Raw genomic sequence first — 15,212 nt, 5'->3', positions numbered from 1 at the left:
GGTTAGACAAAGGCCCCCCCCACACGCGTGGGAGCTCTCGTCCTGCACAGAGGGAGGCTGGCCACGCCCAGGTGCGGTGGTTCCGGGGCCCAGGCTGGCAGAGCTGGGCACACGCCTGAGTCGCGGGCTGGCCTGGGAGGTGCGGCGTCAGCAGGAAACTCCGGCTCCCAGGATGGAGGGAGGGCGGCTGGACGTTTGCTGATAGTGATCGGCTTCCTGGAGACTTTTGAGAGTTCAGCCCCGGGCCCGGCCTGCGTGGCTCAGTGGTGAGCGTCGACCTAGGAACCAGGGGGTCAGGGTTCGATTCCCGGTCAGGGCACAGGCCCGGGTTGCAGGCTCCATCCCCAGTGTGGGGCATGCAGGAGGCAGCCGGTCCATCATTCTCTCGCATCATGGATGTTTCTCTCTCCCTCTCCCTTCCTCTCTGAAATCAATAAAAGTATATTTTTTAAAAGAAAGGATTTCAGCCCCGGGCAGAGCCCAGCCTCTGTGTTGAGAGACGCTGTCCCGAGGCCGCGCCCAGCGAGGGGACGCGTGAGGAGCTGGTACCCGAGGAATGGGCAGCAGCCTCCCCCTCGTCTGGGGAGTGAAGAGACCGGGGCCCCGGGAGGGCTTTGGAGTGAAGGACCAGCCCAGGCAGGTGGGGGGTCCTGGGAGGCCCCGTTCCTCTCGGCCTCCCCCCCACGCTCTCCCGGCGCCCAGGCCCGGAGGGGGGCGCGCAGGGGACCGGAGACCCGGCTCCGTCTGCCGACGGCCACGCTGTAAACACCCATCTCATCGGAGACTCGCTCACATTTCATAGGAAGGGAATCTCGTTCTCTTCATCTGGAGCAATTACACGTAAATACCTCATGTCATCTGCTCCCGACAGGCCAGCGGGATTGCAGGGCGCCGGTTACCGTGGCAACGGCAGAGCCGGTGCTGTTGAGCATTAGCCTGTCAGTCCGCGGAGGGAAAGTGAGTGTCTGTGTGTCGGGGGGGGGGGGGGGGGGGGGCGGGCGGGGCTGGGGTTTGTTCACAGGTCGCTCAGCACGGGGGGCGCAGCGGGCGGGACTCCCCTGCTCAGGTGACAGGCCGCTGCCCGCCAGGGCCCCCTTCTCCGCGGGCGAGCTGGACGGGCGAGCTGGGGACGGGCAAGCGAGCTGGGGCCGGACGGGCGAGCTGGGGCCGGACGGGCGAGCTGGACGGGCGAGCTGGACGGGTGGGCGAGCTGGATGGGCGGGCAAGCTGGACGGGCGGGCGAGCTGGATGGGCGGGCAAGCTGGACGGGCGGGCGAGCTGGGGCTCAGACGGGCGCGCTGGGTGGACCTGGGCTCTTGCTTTGGTGACGGAGACGCAGGGATAAAGGACCCGGGAGCGACGCTCAGGTTTTTCTCTTCGTTCTTTCCGGTCTGAGGACCCCGCCTCCTGGGGCCTCACTCCCCGTCCCCATGCGGCCTGCGCCCCGCGAGCCAGGTATTTGGGGCTCTGGGTCTCTTTGGCTCAGGTGGCATTGCTGCTCCCACCTACTAACCAGCTACTAGTCTGTGTGTCTGTGTTACAAAACTCCTGTCCTGGTGCCTGCCCTGCTGCCCCTTCCCCCCCCCCCCCCCCACTTCTCTCTACTTGGCTTTATTTTTTCTCATCACGGTCAGTCGCATGCCCTGGGCGGTGGAAGAGGCAGCCCCTGGCAGCTCCAATCAGTGCCCTTCCACCTGGGACCCCCTTTCTAGGCGGCCGGCCTCCCCAGCCCCGCGTGTTAGTCCCAGGGAAGGGCTCTGAGTGGCCCTGGCAGTCGCTGCCCTGGGATGAGCTACCGTGAGAGGGGAGGCCTGGGTCACAGCCCACAGGAAGGGGACGGGCTGACCCGCCCCCTAGACCTGCCCGCCCTGTCCACCCAACGCACCTTAAACCTCGCTGTCCAGCTCGGCTGATTCTTCGGTTCATTCAAATGGAAAAGCCCTGGCTGGTGTGGCTCAGTGGATAGAGCGTCAGCCTGCAGACTGAAGGGCCCTGGGTTCAATTCTGGTCAAGAGTACATGCTTGGATTGCGGGCTCCATCCCCACTAGGGGGTGTGCAGGAGGCAGCCGACCTATGATTCTCATCATTGATGTTTCTCTCTCTCCCTCTCCCTTCCTCTCTGAAATCAATGCTCCTATATAATAAAAGGGTAATATGCAAATCGACCAAATGGTGGAACGACCAGTGGCTATGACGCGCACTGATGAGCGGGACGGATGCTCAGTGCAGGAGCTGCCCCCAGCCCACAGGCCCTGATGGCCTGATGGGACCTGCCAGCCAACCTCTCGGTCCCTTTCCCCGGCAGCAGGCTCTGATCGCCCAATGGAGAACGGGGAACCAGAGGTGAGTGGCGGCCGACATGGGCAGCGTCAGGCCAAGGCCCCCACCCTGCCGGTCACCCCACCCACAGAGGGCGACCAGCATCGGGGGACGGGCCTGTGAGCGGGCGGGAACAGCCAACCTCTCAGTCCCTCCCCTCAGCCGGCAGGCTCCCATCTCCAGATGGTGAACCGGGAACTGGGGGTGGGGGATGGTGGGGGCGGGGGAGGCAGCTGCTGGCAACCGGGGAAGATGGCCCTGATCGAAGGCCAGGCCTAGGGACCGTGCCTGTGCAGGAGTTCCATGCACCAGGCCTCTAGTAAAAATATATTTTAAAAAAATAGGAAAGAACTTACTGGAAGGGTGTTGGGCCGCTCAGTTTGCCGTCACCGAACCTTAATGAGGCCGGCCCCTCGGGAAGCCACAGTCGTAGCGTCTGGAACAAGAGTGTTTTAGTTTTTTGAGGAAACGCCGTACTGTTCCCCACAGCGGCTGCGCCCGTCTGCACTCCCACCAGCAGTGCACGAGGGTTCCCTTTTCTCCGCATCCTCGCCAGCACTTGTCGTTTGCTGATTTGTTGGTGACAGCCATTCTGGCAGGTGTGAGGTGTCGTTTTGATTTGTGTCTTGGATGATGAGTGGCTTTGAGCATATTTTCATGTCTCTCGGCCGGCTGTACGTCCTCTTTCGAGAAGTGTCTATTGAGGTCCATTGCCCGTGTTTTGATTGGGTGGTTTGTCTCCCTTTTGTGAAGTTGCATGAGCTCCCGATGCACATAAGCAGAACCCGTGGGCACAGACAGTAGGGGGTGAGGGCACGCGCCAGGGGGTGGAAGCGGCCGGGCGAGGCCAATGGGGGAAAAGGAGACATAAGTAATACTTTCAACAATAAAGAATTTAATAATAAAAAAGAGTGTTTTATTCTGGGACAACACAGCTGGCACTGCAGGCCCATGGAGACCCCAGCGCGGGGGAGGGGCCGGCAGAAGGTAAGGCCCCGCTCAGGGTCTTCCCATACAGACGGGATTCCAGTCCCTATCGGGGACAGGAGCCAAAAGGAATGGCAGCAGCGCTTGGAGCAGCCTCGGCAATTCCCCCTCTTCCCTCACAGGGGCGTTGTCAGGATCCTGCTTCGCGGCCTTACCCGCTTCTCTGGGAGGCAGGTGAACGGATTGGGAGCCTCTGTGCTGCGCTGAGCGCGGTCAGTGAGGTTACGCGCTCTCTGTGCCGTCATGTCTCCTCGCAGCGGGAGCCCCCGCCGCAGAGCTCTGCTGGATCGCAATCTTCGGATGGCGAGGGTGCGAGCCCACGCTCTGGGGGCCCCCCCGGGCTGCCCCGTGGGTGGGCGGAGCTCTGGCTTCCCACTTCCCCACACGGAGAGGCTGGGCCCTGTGTGGTCTCTGGCCTGGAGGCACCAGGAGCTGAGGCAGTTTTGCAAACATCCTGTCCTCCGAGGCCTGGAGGCTTTGGGGCAGCTGGGCTGGGGCAGGGGAGAGGTGGGCACGGTGGGCGAGGTGGGCAAGGTGGGTGAAACATGGGTGAGGTGGGTGAGGTGGGTGAGTCATTCGCTTGGGGCACAAAATATAAAGGGGTGTCAAGGGCAAGATATATATATATATATATAGATAGATAGATAGATAAATATTCATCCTCACTCAAGGATAATTTTTCTGTTGACTTCTTTAGAAAGAGGGCGAGGGAAAGAGGGGGGGGGGAGAGAGTGAGAGTGAGGGAGAGAGACACATGGATTGGTTGCCTCCCACACGTGCCCCATCAGAGGCCAGGGACAAACCTGCAAGGTATGTGTCCTTGGCCAGAAAGCAAACCTGAGACCCTTTAGTCTTCAGGCCAACGCTCTAACTGCTGAGCCACACCAGTGAGGGCAATCTTTTTTTTTTTTTTAATTTATTGATTTTAGAGAGGAAGGGAGAGGGAGAGAGAGATAGAAACATCAATGATGAGAATCATTGATTGGCTGCCTCCTGCACGCCCCCTACTGGGGATCGAGCCCACAACCCAGGCATGTGCCCTTGGCTGGAATCCAACCTGGGACCCTTCAGTCCACAGGCCGATGCTCTATCCATTGAGCCAAACCAGCAAGGACAATCTTTTAATATGATGTTAAAAACATTAACGTTAATGCCAAAAATCCATGATGCGCACAGTGTCGGCCGTTCCCATTCAGCCAGCTCTGTAACAGCCCCGTGCTCTTTTCTTTTCTGAATATATTGATTAATTTCAGAGAGGAAGGGAGAGGCAGAGAGAGAGAGACATCAATGCTGAGGGAGAATCATGGATCGCTGCCTCCTGCACGCCCCCCACTGAGGATAAAGCCCGCAACCTCGGCATCTGCCCTGATGGGGACTCGAGCTGTGACCTCGTGCTTCATAGGTCGATGCTCCACCACTGAGCCACACCAGCCGGGCCCTATCCCTTCAGTAAGTTAGCGTCTCTCAAACATGGCTACAGGCTAGAATGGCCTGGGGAGCTTTCAAAGTCCAACCTCCCAAAGGAATCCAGTGGGCGTGGCTGCAGCATGGCTTTGGAGAGGGGCCGTGGTGAAAGGTGAGGCAAGAGCAGGGTCAGGGGCGAGGTCAGGGGTGAGGTCAGGAACGAGGTCAGGGGCAAGGTCAGGGGTGAGGTCAGGAACGAGGTCAGGGGCAAGGTCAGGGGTGAGGTCAGGAACGAGGTCAGGGGAAGGTCGGGTGAGGTCAGGAGCGAGGTCAGGGGCAGGTCAGGGGCAAGGTCAGGGGTGAGGTCAGGAATGAGGTTAGGGGCAAGGTCAGGGGTGAGGTCAGGGGCAGGTCAGGGGAAAGGTCAGGGGCGAGGTCAGGAACGAGGTCAGGGGCAGGTCAGGGGTGAGGTCAGGGGTGAGGTCAGGGGCGAGGTCAGGGGAAAGGTCAGGGGCAGGTCAGGAACGAGGTCAGGGGCGAGGTCAGGGGTGAGGTCAGGGGCAGGTCAGGGGCGAGGTCAGGAGCGAGGTCAGGGGCAAGGCCAGGCAGGCCCCGGCCTCCCTGGGGAACTGTACTTTGGGTCTCGATGCTGCTTGCAGCCACCAGGGGCACCCGCTGCCCTTGGGGAGCCCAGCTTGACGTGGCGAGGAGCCGGCCGGTGTAGGGGTTAGAGGAGCCGCCGCAGAGAAAATGTTCCTTCCTTCCCCGTCTTTCTCCCCAGGGCGCTGCTCCCGCTCTGGCAGCCCTGCTGTCCGCTGTCCAGGCTGGGAGGTCCCGGCCCCGTGGGGCCCTGGTGTTGTCCAGCTCCCATGGGCCGGTTCCCGTGGTGCGGGGCGGACGCCCTGAGCACACAGGTGCCGGGTGGTGGGCGCGTCCCTCCTCCCCATGCCCTCCCCCCGGGGAGGGTTTGTTAAAAGAACGTCGACGAGGCTGTTAATGTAGTGATCAGGATCTCCGGGCGAAGCTAGAGCTTGGGGAATCAATAAAACATTAAAAAGGTTGAACACGTTACGGATCAGCCAGAACATATTCTTCGGTTAATGACACAGCTTTGGGGGAAATGGAATATGAAAAGGCAGGGATAGCACCCGCAAGGGGAGCCACGCACGGGGATTGTTTCATCAGCCAACCTGCGTCCGGGGTGTAGACTCATTAGCCACAGTCGGAGGAGGGAGAGGGGCCCCTGGGAGAGGAGGGGGGAGAGGAGCGGGGAGAGGAGTGGGCGGGGCTGGGAGACGCAGGGCCTGCTGCGTCCCTGGCTGCGTGGCCCCAGCAGATGCTTTAATTTCTTGAAGCCTCGGTTTCCTCAACTTAGACACGAGGCTGACGGCTGCTCTGCTTCCTCCTGGGCATCGGGGAGACTCGGGGAGACTGGTCCCGTGTCCTGTGCACTTTCGGGCTTTTGTCCGTGACACCTCTGAGCCTTTGAAGGACCTCTGAGGGGGGCGGTACCTGAGGCCGGAACGTGGGGCTCCAGTGCCTCCGGGCCCTTCCCCGCCCCCCCCTCCCCCGTGTCCTGGGGTCCGTGCTCTGAATTCCTGTTCCACCAGCACCCCTGGGGGCTGTCGGTTCAGTTTTCTCCCTTTTCCAGGAGGTGAACAACCGTCGACCGGTCACTGTGACACGCACTGATCACCAGGGGTCAGACGCTCAATGCAGGAGCTGCCCCCTGGTGGTCAGTGCGCTCCCACAGCCATCCTCCCGCGGTCCCTCCCCAACCCTGGCCGCAGGCCCCTGATCGGCCCTGATCACCAGCCAGGCCGAGGGACTCCACCCGGACCCCACCCGTGCACGAATTCATGCACCGGGCCTCCAGTGTAGATATAAAACTAGGAGAGGCATTTATGTGTCTCCTCATCCTCCCCCTTCCTCTCAAGCGAAGCATCAGGAAGGCAGAAGGAAGAGGGAGGGCCACTCCTGTGTTTAAACACCCTTCGGGCGCTTCCCCACCATAACTGGGATGTAATCTACGCTCCTTCGGAGGCCTGCCCTGGCCTCGTTGACCTCATCCCCCAAACCCTCCTGTGTCTCCTCTTCCAGCCGATGTCTTCCCTGGAGCAGCCGAGCGGTGCTGGAATCGGCTTGTACGGCTCGTGTGTGTGGTCTCCCACCTGTGTGTCCGGTGAGCTGGTGACGGCAGCTCCAAACGGTGGCGGTATTTACACCACGGAAATGGGCACACACACCTCGGCCCTGCGAATTGCTGGCTGCGTGACTGGGGCTGCGTGACCTACTCTTCCCGCGCCTCAGTTTCATAGCAGCTGACAACTGAGGAAAGTGCAACTGCCCGCACTTGCCCAGACCCGTGGTCAGCAAACCACGGCTCGCGAGCCACATGCGGCTCTTTGGCCCCTTCAGTGTGGCTCTTCTACAAAATACCACGTGCGGGCGCGCACGTACAGTGCGATTGAAACTTCGTGGCCCATTGCACAGAAGTCGGTATTTTGTGGAAGAGCCACACTCAAGGGGCCAAAGAGCCGCATGTGGCTCTCGAGCCGCAGTTTGCCGACCACGGCCCCAGACTCTGTGTAACAGGTTAGTGAGTTTCTCTCGCTTTTCTATGGATGGTGTTTCCCCCTTAAGTTTCTTAAAATGCAGGCACACGCGTCGGGCTGTTCTCAGCTCCCAGCTCCCGCACCTCTCTCTGCTCGCATTCATTTGCCGGGATTGAGGTCGGACGGGAGGCGTATTGTCAGGAAATAAAACGCCTGCTCTGCCTCCACGGGAGGTGGTTTGATTTGATTTTGATCGGAGACAAGATCCCCCGTGTTTCTCAGCTTCCAAACCCCACACTTTGAGGCAATGAACCCACAGCCGCTGCTGGTCAGCCCTGGGCGTCCGTCTGTGGACAGGGCGCCGGCCCCCAGCGGGCGAGGCCGGGGAGGCCGCCTCCATGCTTGCTGGGGAGGCCGCCGTGGGCCACGGGGGTCATGAAAATGCGGTTTTATTCCCAGGAGGACGTGGGGGGAGCGCCCGAGGGGACGTGGAGGCGCTCACGGGGGTGATGCCCGTGGGCCGCTTCCTCGCGAGGGCGTCGCCTGGGACCGGGCCTGCCAGTCACCGGGACCAAACCCTCTCTTAGCAAGTGAGCTGCTGCCCCTTGGCCGAGGGCAAAGGCATGGGGAGCGCTGATGAGCTCTGGCCTCTACGGAGACACGGGCACCCCTCCGGCCCCGGGAAGGCGTCCCCTGAGGCTGAGGTCTCCCTGAAGGAGACGGTGGGCGAGGCCATCGCGTCGGGAGGAGCGTGAGTAGGAACGCGGGCCCGGCTTCTGCTCCTCTGACCGACCTCAGAGCTTAGCGATGGGACCCCAAACCCCACACCGTCTCCCCCCAAACCCATATATTTGTCCAAACCTTAAAAATCCATTTTTTAGCTCTAGCCAGTTTGACTCAGTGGATAGAGCATCGGCCTGCAGACCAAAGGGTCCCGGGTTCCATTCCAGTCAAAGGCACGTACTGGGCCGGGCCCTGGTCAGGGCGCGTGCAGGAGGGAACCCATGGATGCGTTTCTCTCACACCGATGCCTCTCTCCGTCTCTCCCTCCCTTCCACTCTCTCTACGATCAATGGGGAAGTATCCTCACGGGAGGATCAACAGCAGCAACAACAAAAGGCTGCGGGGAGGGGCCGAGAAGCCCGTCTGGGCGGACGGAGGACTCGCTCGGGCGATTGGGAGCGAGACGGCAGGGGAAGGGGCGGCAGCCTCCACACAGATTGCCCGGAGTCGGTTTTGCATTCAGCCGGGCCTCAGTCCGGGCAGCGGTGTCCCTGCTCCTGCCTCCAGCGCGGAGGGTCCTGAGGGAAAGACGACAACGTTCGGCTTCATGTCACAGGTTTTAGGCCCAAACTCGCTGCCCTGTGACAAGCAAGGAGGCCGATGGGAGAAGACGTCAGAGACCCCTTTCCAGGCGCTGGACACACGGAGAGGAGGACTATGGTCCCAGACGGAGGGAGGCAGAGGTGAGCTCCCCGCCCTGGCTCTTCGCCCCGAGGGATTGTCTGGATCACAGGGCAGGAGGGGAACCCCAAGCAGACCAGGTGGCCATGCTGAGCTGAGGAGATGACTGAATTTCGGGGGGCCAGGCAGCTGGAGTTTGCGGGGCAGAGACCCATACAGGAGGGAGTCACATACGCACATGCACACGCACACACACACATGAGTTCACGCAACCTTCATGGGTCCTCCTGCGTCTGGTGGACAGCGGTCTGTGTCCATCATGAGCTTAGGGTGGACGGGCCACCTTCGTGGTGACCAGGAAGCGGTGGCCACGTCCTTGCTGAGCAGCTGCCGTGTCAGGAGGAGGCAGGCGGCGTCCGCGCTCCCATGGGTGCTGCACGGCGCCCGCCTCCCGGTGGCAGCCAGATGAACGCGCGCCGCTGTGATGAATGTACAAATATTTACGCAAGATGCAAGCGCAGCAGAACACAACGGAGGGACGATAAATCACCTTTCCTTAAGCAAGCAGGCCTCTGAAACCCGCCTGCCATGGGCCCCTGTGATGTATCGTCACCGCGGCAACGCGGCCCAGTGTCCGCTGTGGCCCCTGGGAGGGGACTGGTGAACTGGCTACAGACTCAGGTGAGACCTGGTTCAGAGGAGCCATCGGCCTGAGCCTGTGGACTCACCGTCCCGAGGGGCCTGCGTGGCTGACGTGGGGGGACTCACACGGCCCTAGGGTACAGCGGGGGCATCGATTGGGGGCATGAGGGGACTCTCTGAGGCTGCTGAGTGGGCCAGCTGCTGTCTGGGGGATGGGTGTCTGGGGGATGGTCTGGGGGATGGTCTGGGGGATGGGTGTCTGGGGGATGGGTGTGTGGGATGGGACTGCTAGAACAAGGTCACACTCATGCCTTTGAGGGTTCTCAGCCCAACCTGAGCGGCTCCCCGCATGCGGCACACAGGCCCCTGCACTGGGGGGCTCTTGCTGGGAAACAGGAAGGGACAGGAGGTGCCTTCTTAGATTTGCAAAGAATTCCGGGTGCGGGGGCTGGATTCACGGGTTAAAAACCTAACCGTCTGATCACTTTACATGTTTTCTTTTTATTGATTTCAGAGAGAGGAGGGGAGGGTCCCTTCTGGGGCTCACGGGGGCATCCCCACCGGCTCAGTGTCTGGCAGCCAGGCTCCCGGGTAACGGACGCCCACTCTCCCGGCTGAGCCGATGGGTCTGACCCGTTTCCTCGAACCCGGGACTCTCAGTCCTGGGAGGGTCCTTCTCAGAGCCCAGCCGGGTGCCTTGCCTCCGTGATCACGAGGTGCGTCCCTCAGCCCCATAAACCCAGGGCGGCCCTGGCCGGTGGATCAGTGGTTAGCGCGCTGGCCCATGGGCCACAGGGTCGCGGGTTCGATCCCCGGCCCTGCGTGTGTGGGGGGGCAGCCAATCGATGTTTCTCTCTCTCCATCCTCCTCCCCTCCACTCGCTCTAAAAACAAACAAACACAGGGGAGGGTGCTGCTCGTGGGCACCCAGCTTTGCAGGAGGGGAGACCCCGCCTCTGCTGTCTCCACGCCCCGGAATGATTCCCGCGGGGCTGCCTGGAGGCTGGCCGGCCGGACGGCACCGGCCGCTGTGTTTCAGGGTTTGGGGTTCCGGGCTGGAGAACCCCAGTGGGGGCTGGAGGGCACTGTGCTGGGGGAGCCATCCGTCGCCCGCGGACGCAGGATGGTTCCTGGCACCGGGCTCGTGTCTGGGTTCTGCCGTGTTGATTCAGTAAATGTTCTGTAAAATCTTGTTATGAAATGAAAACAAGCTCTTAATAAATCACCACGGTGAGATTTCCCAACGGGGCTGGGAGGACAGCTTGGCGGGCGGGGGGGGGGGTGCTGCGCCCCCCTCTGCAGCCCCAAGGGAGGTCCGAGGTGGGACCAGCTCAGGAATGAAGGGTGATTGATTGAGTGATTGAGTGAGTGAGTGATTGCTTGGCCGGGAGGCGGAGAGGACCAGCGGGAGGAGGGGTGCCCGCCCGGCTGCCAGCGAAGCCGGAGGCAGAGCCGCCGCCTATAGAAAGGCAACGTCATCGAATGGGAAGGTGCAGCCACCGAGGAAGCGATGCCAGGCTGCCCGCAGGTCACCCTGAGACGGGCAGGTTTCCCACACGCCTCGAAAACAGTATGCGCCGCCTGTCCATCTGTCCGTCCTGTCTGTCCGTCTGTCCGTCCGTCCGTCCATCTGTCCGTCCTTCTGTCTGTCCGTCTGTCCGTCTGTCCGTCTGGCCTCGGCATCTTCCTCCCGCCTGCTCACAACGCTGTGTGGTCTCCTCATGAAATCCTCTCCATCGGCTGCATCTGGTGCTGTTCCCGCCGCCCCCGGGCCGCCTGGTCTGCGCTCAGAGGCCTGAGGAGGGGTGTGTCCGGCTCCGGTAGTTTCATGCCGTTGGAGCTGCACAGCCTGGATCAGCCGAAGGGGCTGTGGGCTCGAGGACCCGGAACAGGCTCAGCCCAGCAGCCTCAGGTCCTCACGCGCCTCAGGGCTGACCACGGGCCTGCGGGCGCCCCTCCTGCCGGACAGCCCGTGGGCGAAGGCAGCTGCCAGCAGCCTGGGGACACGGGGACCCCACGGGACCGAGGCCGGCTCCACCTGCACGTCCGCTGCTGGTCCGCCTGGTCCCCGCCTGGTCCGAGCTCCGCTGCCCCCGGGAAGGCCAAGGCCAGCGTCCTAGACGCCTTCGCTCCGACCCAAACGCTCCTTCTGCGCAGGCGGCACTGATGGCGGCGGCGGCACTGATGGCGGCGGCAGCACTGATGGCGGCGGCGGAACTGATGGTGGCAGAACTGATGGCGGCGGCACTGATGGCGGCGGCGGAACTGATGGCGGCGGCAGAACTGATGGTGGCAGAACTGATGGCGGCGGCGGAACTGATGGCGGCGGCAGAACTGATGGCGGCGGCGGAACTGATGGCGGCGGCAGAACTGATGGTGGCAGAACTGATGGCGGCGGCACTGATGGTGGCAGAACTGATGGCGGCGGCGGCACTGATGGCGGCGGCACTGATGGCGGCAGAACTGATGGCGGCGGCACTGATGGCGGCAGAACTGATGGCGGCAGAACTGATGGCGGCGGCGGCACTGATGGCGGCGGCACTGATGGCGGCAGAACTGATGGCGGCGGCACTGATGGCGGCGGCACTGATGGCGGCAGAACTGATGGCGGCAGAACTGATGGCGGCAGAACTGATGGCGGCAAACAGCAAGCAGCCTGTTTCCTCGGGGACAGGCAAGGAGGGGAGACGGATGTTTCGGAGAGGGAGGCGCACCTGGGAACAGGGTTCGATTCCTGGTCAGGGCACAGGCCCGGGTTGTGGGCTCCATCCCCAGTGTGGGGCGTGCAGGAGGCAGCCGGTCCATGATTCTCTCTCATCATTGATGTTTCTCTCTCCCTCTCTCTCTCTCCCCTCCTCTCTGAAATCAATAGAAATATTTTTTTAAAAAAAAAAAAAAAAAGAGAAAGAAAAATGAGCCGCTCAGTCCCGTTAACAAGATCACCTGGCGGGGCGGCCGGTGAGACATACCAACCCGCCGTCTGACGGACGCAACAGGCCTCGCCTTGGGTTCAACTCTTACCCGGGGTTCCTGGGCCGTTGCTACCTCCCCGGGCAGTTGACCCTCCCCCAGCATCTCGTCTGCAGCAAACGTTTGCTCTTCTTCGAGGGCCTCCCTGAGGCTCGCCACCCAGGTCAGTGTCCCAGCCCCGACCCCCGTAGCCGGAAACCCCAGCATGAGCAGGAGTTTGTGCACCCGGCCCCTCGGTGATTATAGGAATCCTGGCGGAAGGATTTTGGTGCCAAACAATAAGTTGTCCTGAACCCCCCCCTGGTGGACTTAAATTTTTTATTTTATTTTTATTGTTTTTCCATCACAGTTGACAGTCAATATTGTCTTACATTAGCTTCGGGTGCACAGCGTAGGGGCCGGTGCCATCCCATCATGACATAGCCCTTCCTCCTGGCTGAGGCGGCCCCTCCATCCCCCCACACACCCTGTGGGGCGCCAGGCTGCTCTTCCTCAATCAAGATGGCTCTCCTCCCACCTTGTCCCCTCTCGGGCTCCTGGCTCTCCCTCACGCCTGCACAGAGTGTGTGTCCAGAGCTGCGGGTGTGGCTGTGCAAACCGGCTCACCGCACGGATTCCAGGGCATTTCTGCGTCCCCACAGGCCAGGGGCCCGCAGACTGGGCGTCCTGCTCCCCCACGAGGAGCCAGAGGCCCGATGCTGCAGAGAGAGTTCCCAAGAGTCTGAGGCGGTGCCCGCGGGTCTGGCTGCCTCCAGACCCAGCAGCCTGAGCAGGCCACACTGACCACACCGCCGTCCATCCCCACCGTCCACGCCCCCGTCCATCCCCCGTCCACCCCCCGTCCATCCCCCGTCCACCCCCACCGTCCATCCCCCATCCACCCCCCCGTCCACCCCCACCGTCCACCCCCGTCCATCCCCACCGTCCACCCCCGTCCATCCCCCCATCCACCCCACCGTCCATCCCCCCCATCCATCCCCCGTCCACCCCACCGTCCATCCCCCGTCCATCCCCATCCATCCCCACCGTCCATCCCCCCATCCATCCCCCCATCCATCCCCCCGTCCATCCCCACCGTCCATCCCTGTCCACCCCCCCGTCCATCCCCATCCATCCCCACCATCCACCCCCATCCATCACCCCGTCCATCCCCACCGTCCACCCCCGTCCACCCCCCCGTCCATCCCCGTTTAGGGTGACACTTTGCTCCGCGGGGGGGTGGGGGGGAGATCCACCCCGCCCGCCCTGCGGCTCACCCGCTGTTGTTCGCCTATTAAGGTTTTCCTGGGGAAAATGCTTATCGCTGACAGCCAGAGCGCCTTCTGGGGAAAGAAACAATTTCCGGTGATGGGTGGGGTGATGGGTGGATGTTCAAGGAGAGAGCAGGCTGAGGGAGAATGACAGGGACAGGTGGGTGTCTGCCTCCAGGGGGCGCACGGGTTCAACTCACCCGCCAGGTCCCCGGGTTGGAAGTGGTTTCCGATTCACCTGCCAGGAATGAATCCACGGGGCCCTGTGCCGGGATCGGCTGGTGATGTCTGCCACGGCGGGAGCGGAGAAGTGGAGACGCAAAGAAATGCCAACACCTGGCCAGTCCCCCAGCACAGCCCACAGGGAAAGCACGCGCCCTCCAGTGTCAGCTCGCCTCTAAGACCAGCGACGTCCACCGGGAAAGGGGCCCGGGTCTTATGGGGGGGGCGGAGGTGAGGGGGTGACCCGGGCATGGAGGGGGGTCGCCCGCCACCACGAGGAGAGAAGGTGGCTGAAAAGGAGACAACAGGGGCCCCGGAGCCCAGCCCCTCTGCCCCCAGGACGCAGCCTCGTGAACCCCAGGCCTAGAGGCAGAGACGGTGCTGCGAGGGCCCGGCCTCCCCCTGGCCCGGTGAGCCTCACTGAGCGCTGCCCTCGCAGAGCGGGGCGTCTCCGCTGCCCGGACGGTGTGGCCTCGGCCGTCTGGTAAGTCCCCAGGGGTGCGGGGCAGCGCCCAGGCCGCCAGCCGCCCTCCCCGGGGCTCAGTGGCTTCCTCTCTCCCCTTAGACCAGAGAGAAAGATGAACCACACCCCTTATCTCCCCCTGGAACGAAGCTGCGTCCACTCAGGCCGCAGGAAAGCAAAGCCCACGACGTTTCCCATGTTGATCTAAATTAAATCTGCAAATGGAAAGAGGCCCTCGTGTGGGAGCGGGCCAAGCCGAAGGTGCAGGCGAGCATGGGGGGGCGGGCAGGTGGGCGAGCGGGTGTGCCCGAGCTGGGGGCCTGCTGGGCCGGGGTCTGGGGACGGACACGGTGGCCTGACCGACCTCTGGGGAGTGCCTGGGACTCCAGACGTCAAGTATTTAAAAACGGCCCCCAGGGGGTCCAGGTGTGAGGAAGGGAAAGCCTAGAGACGTGTCCCCATCTGCCGAAACCCTCTGCCTAGCGGAGCCCGGAGCGCCCGGCAGGAGCCAGCAGGGCCACACGATCGCCCTTTCTTCCAGACGAGTTTAAAAGTAAATCGGTAAGAAAGACACTGGCGCCCAGAGTGACCAGCGGGGAGGCCAGCCCTCAGGGGAGCCGTGCGAAGTGCAGGCCCGGCAGGAGGAAGTGGCCAGGGGCTGAGGAGGGTCCATCACACCCGTCCATGCAGCTGCCCAGGAAGCCCACAGGGCCACCTCCTGCGGACGCTGGTGCCTCGCAGCCTGGGCCCGGGCAGAGCAGGGGCGGGAGGGGGGGGGGCAGGTGCAGTGACAGGGAGGAAGCAGGTGCCTGGGAGGGCGGCAGAGCTGAGAAGCAGGCAGTGACGGTCGGACAGCCACTCTGAGCAGCAGGTTGGCACGTTTTACATCAGGAGGCAGGAGCCAGGGAGGGCTCTGGGGTTCAGCACCGTGGTCAGCGCCAGCCTCAGCCCCTCTCCCCTGGGCTTCCTGGTCTTGCTTCACTGGGCCTAAATCGG

The sequence above is a fragment of the Myotis nattereri genome (genome assembly GCF_964212035.1).
Source record: "Myotis nattereri genome assembly, chromosome: 15".
Taxonomy (NCBI): domain Eukaryota; kingdom Metazoa; phylum Chordata; class Mammalia; order Chiroptera; family Vespertilionidae; genus Myotis; species Myotis nattereri.
Note: the sequence above shows the minus strand (reverse complement) of the source record.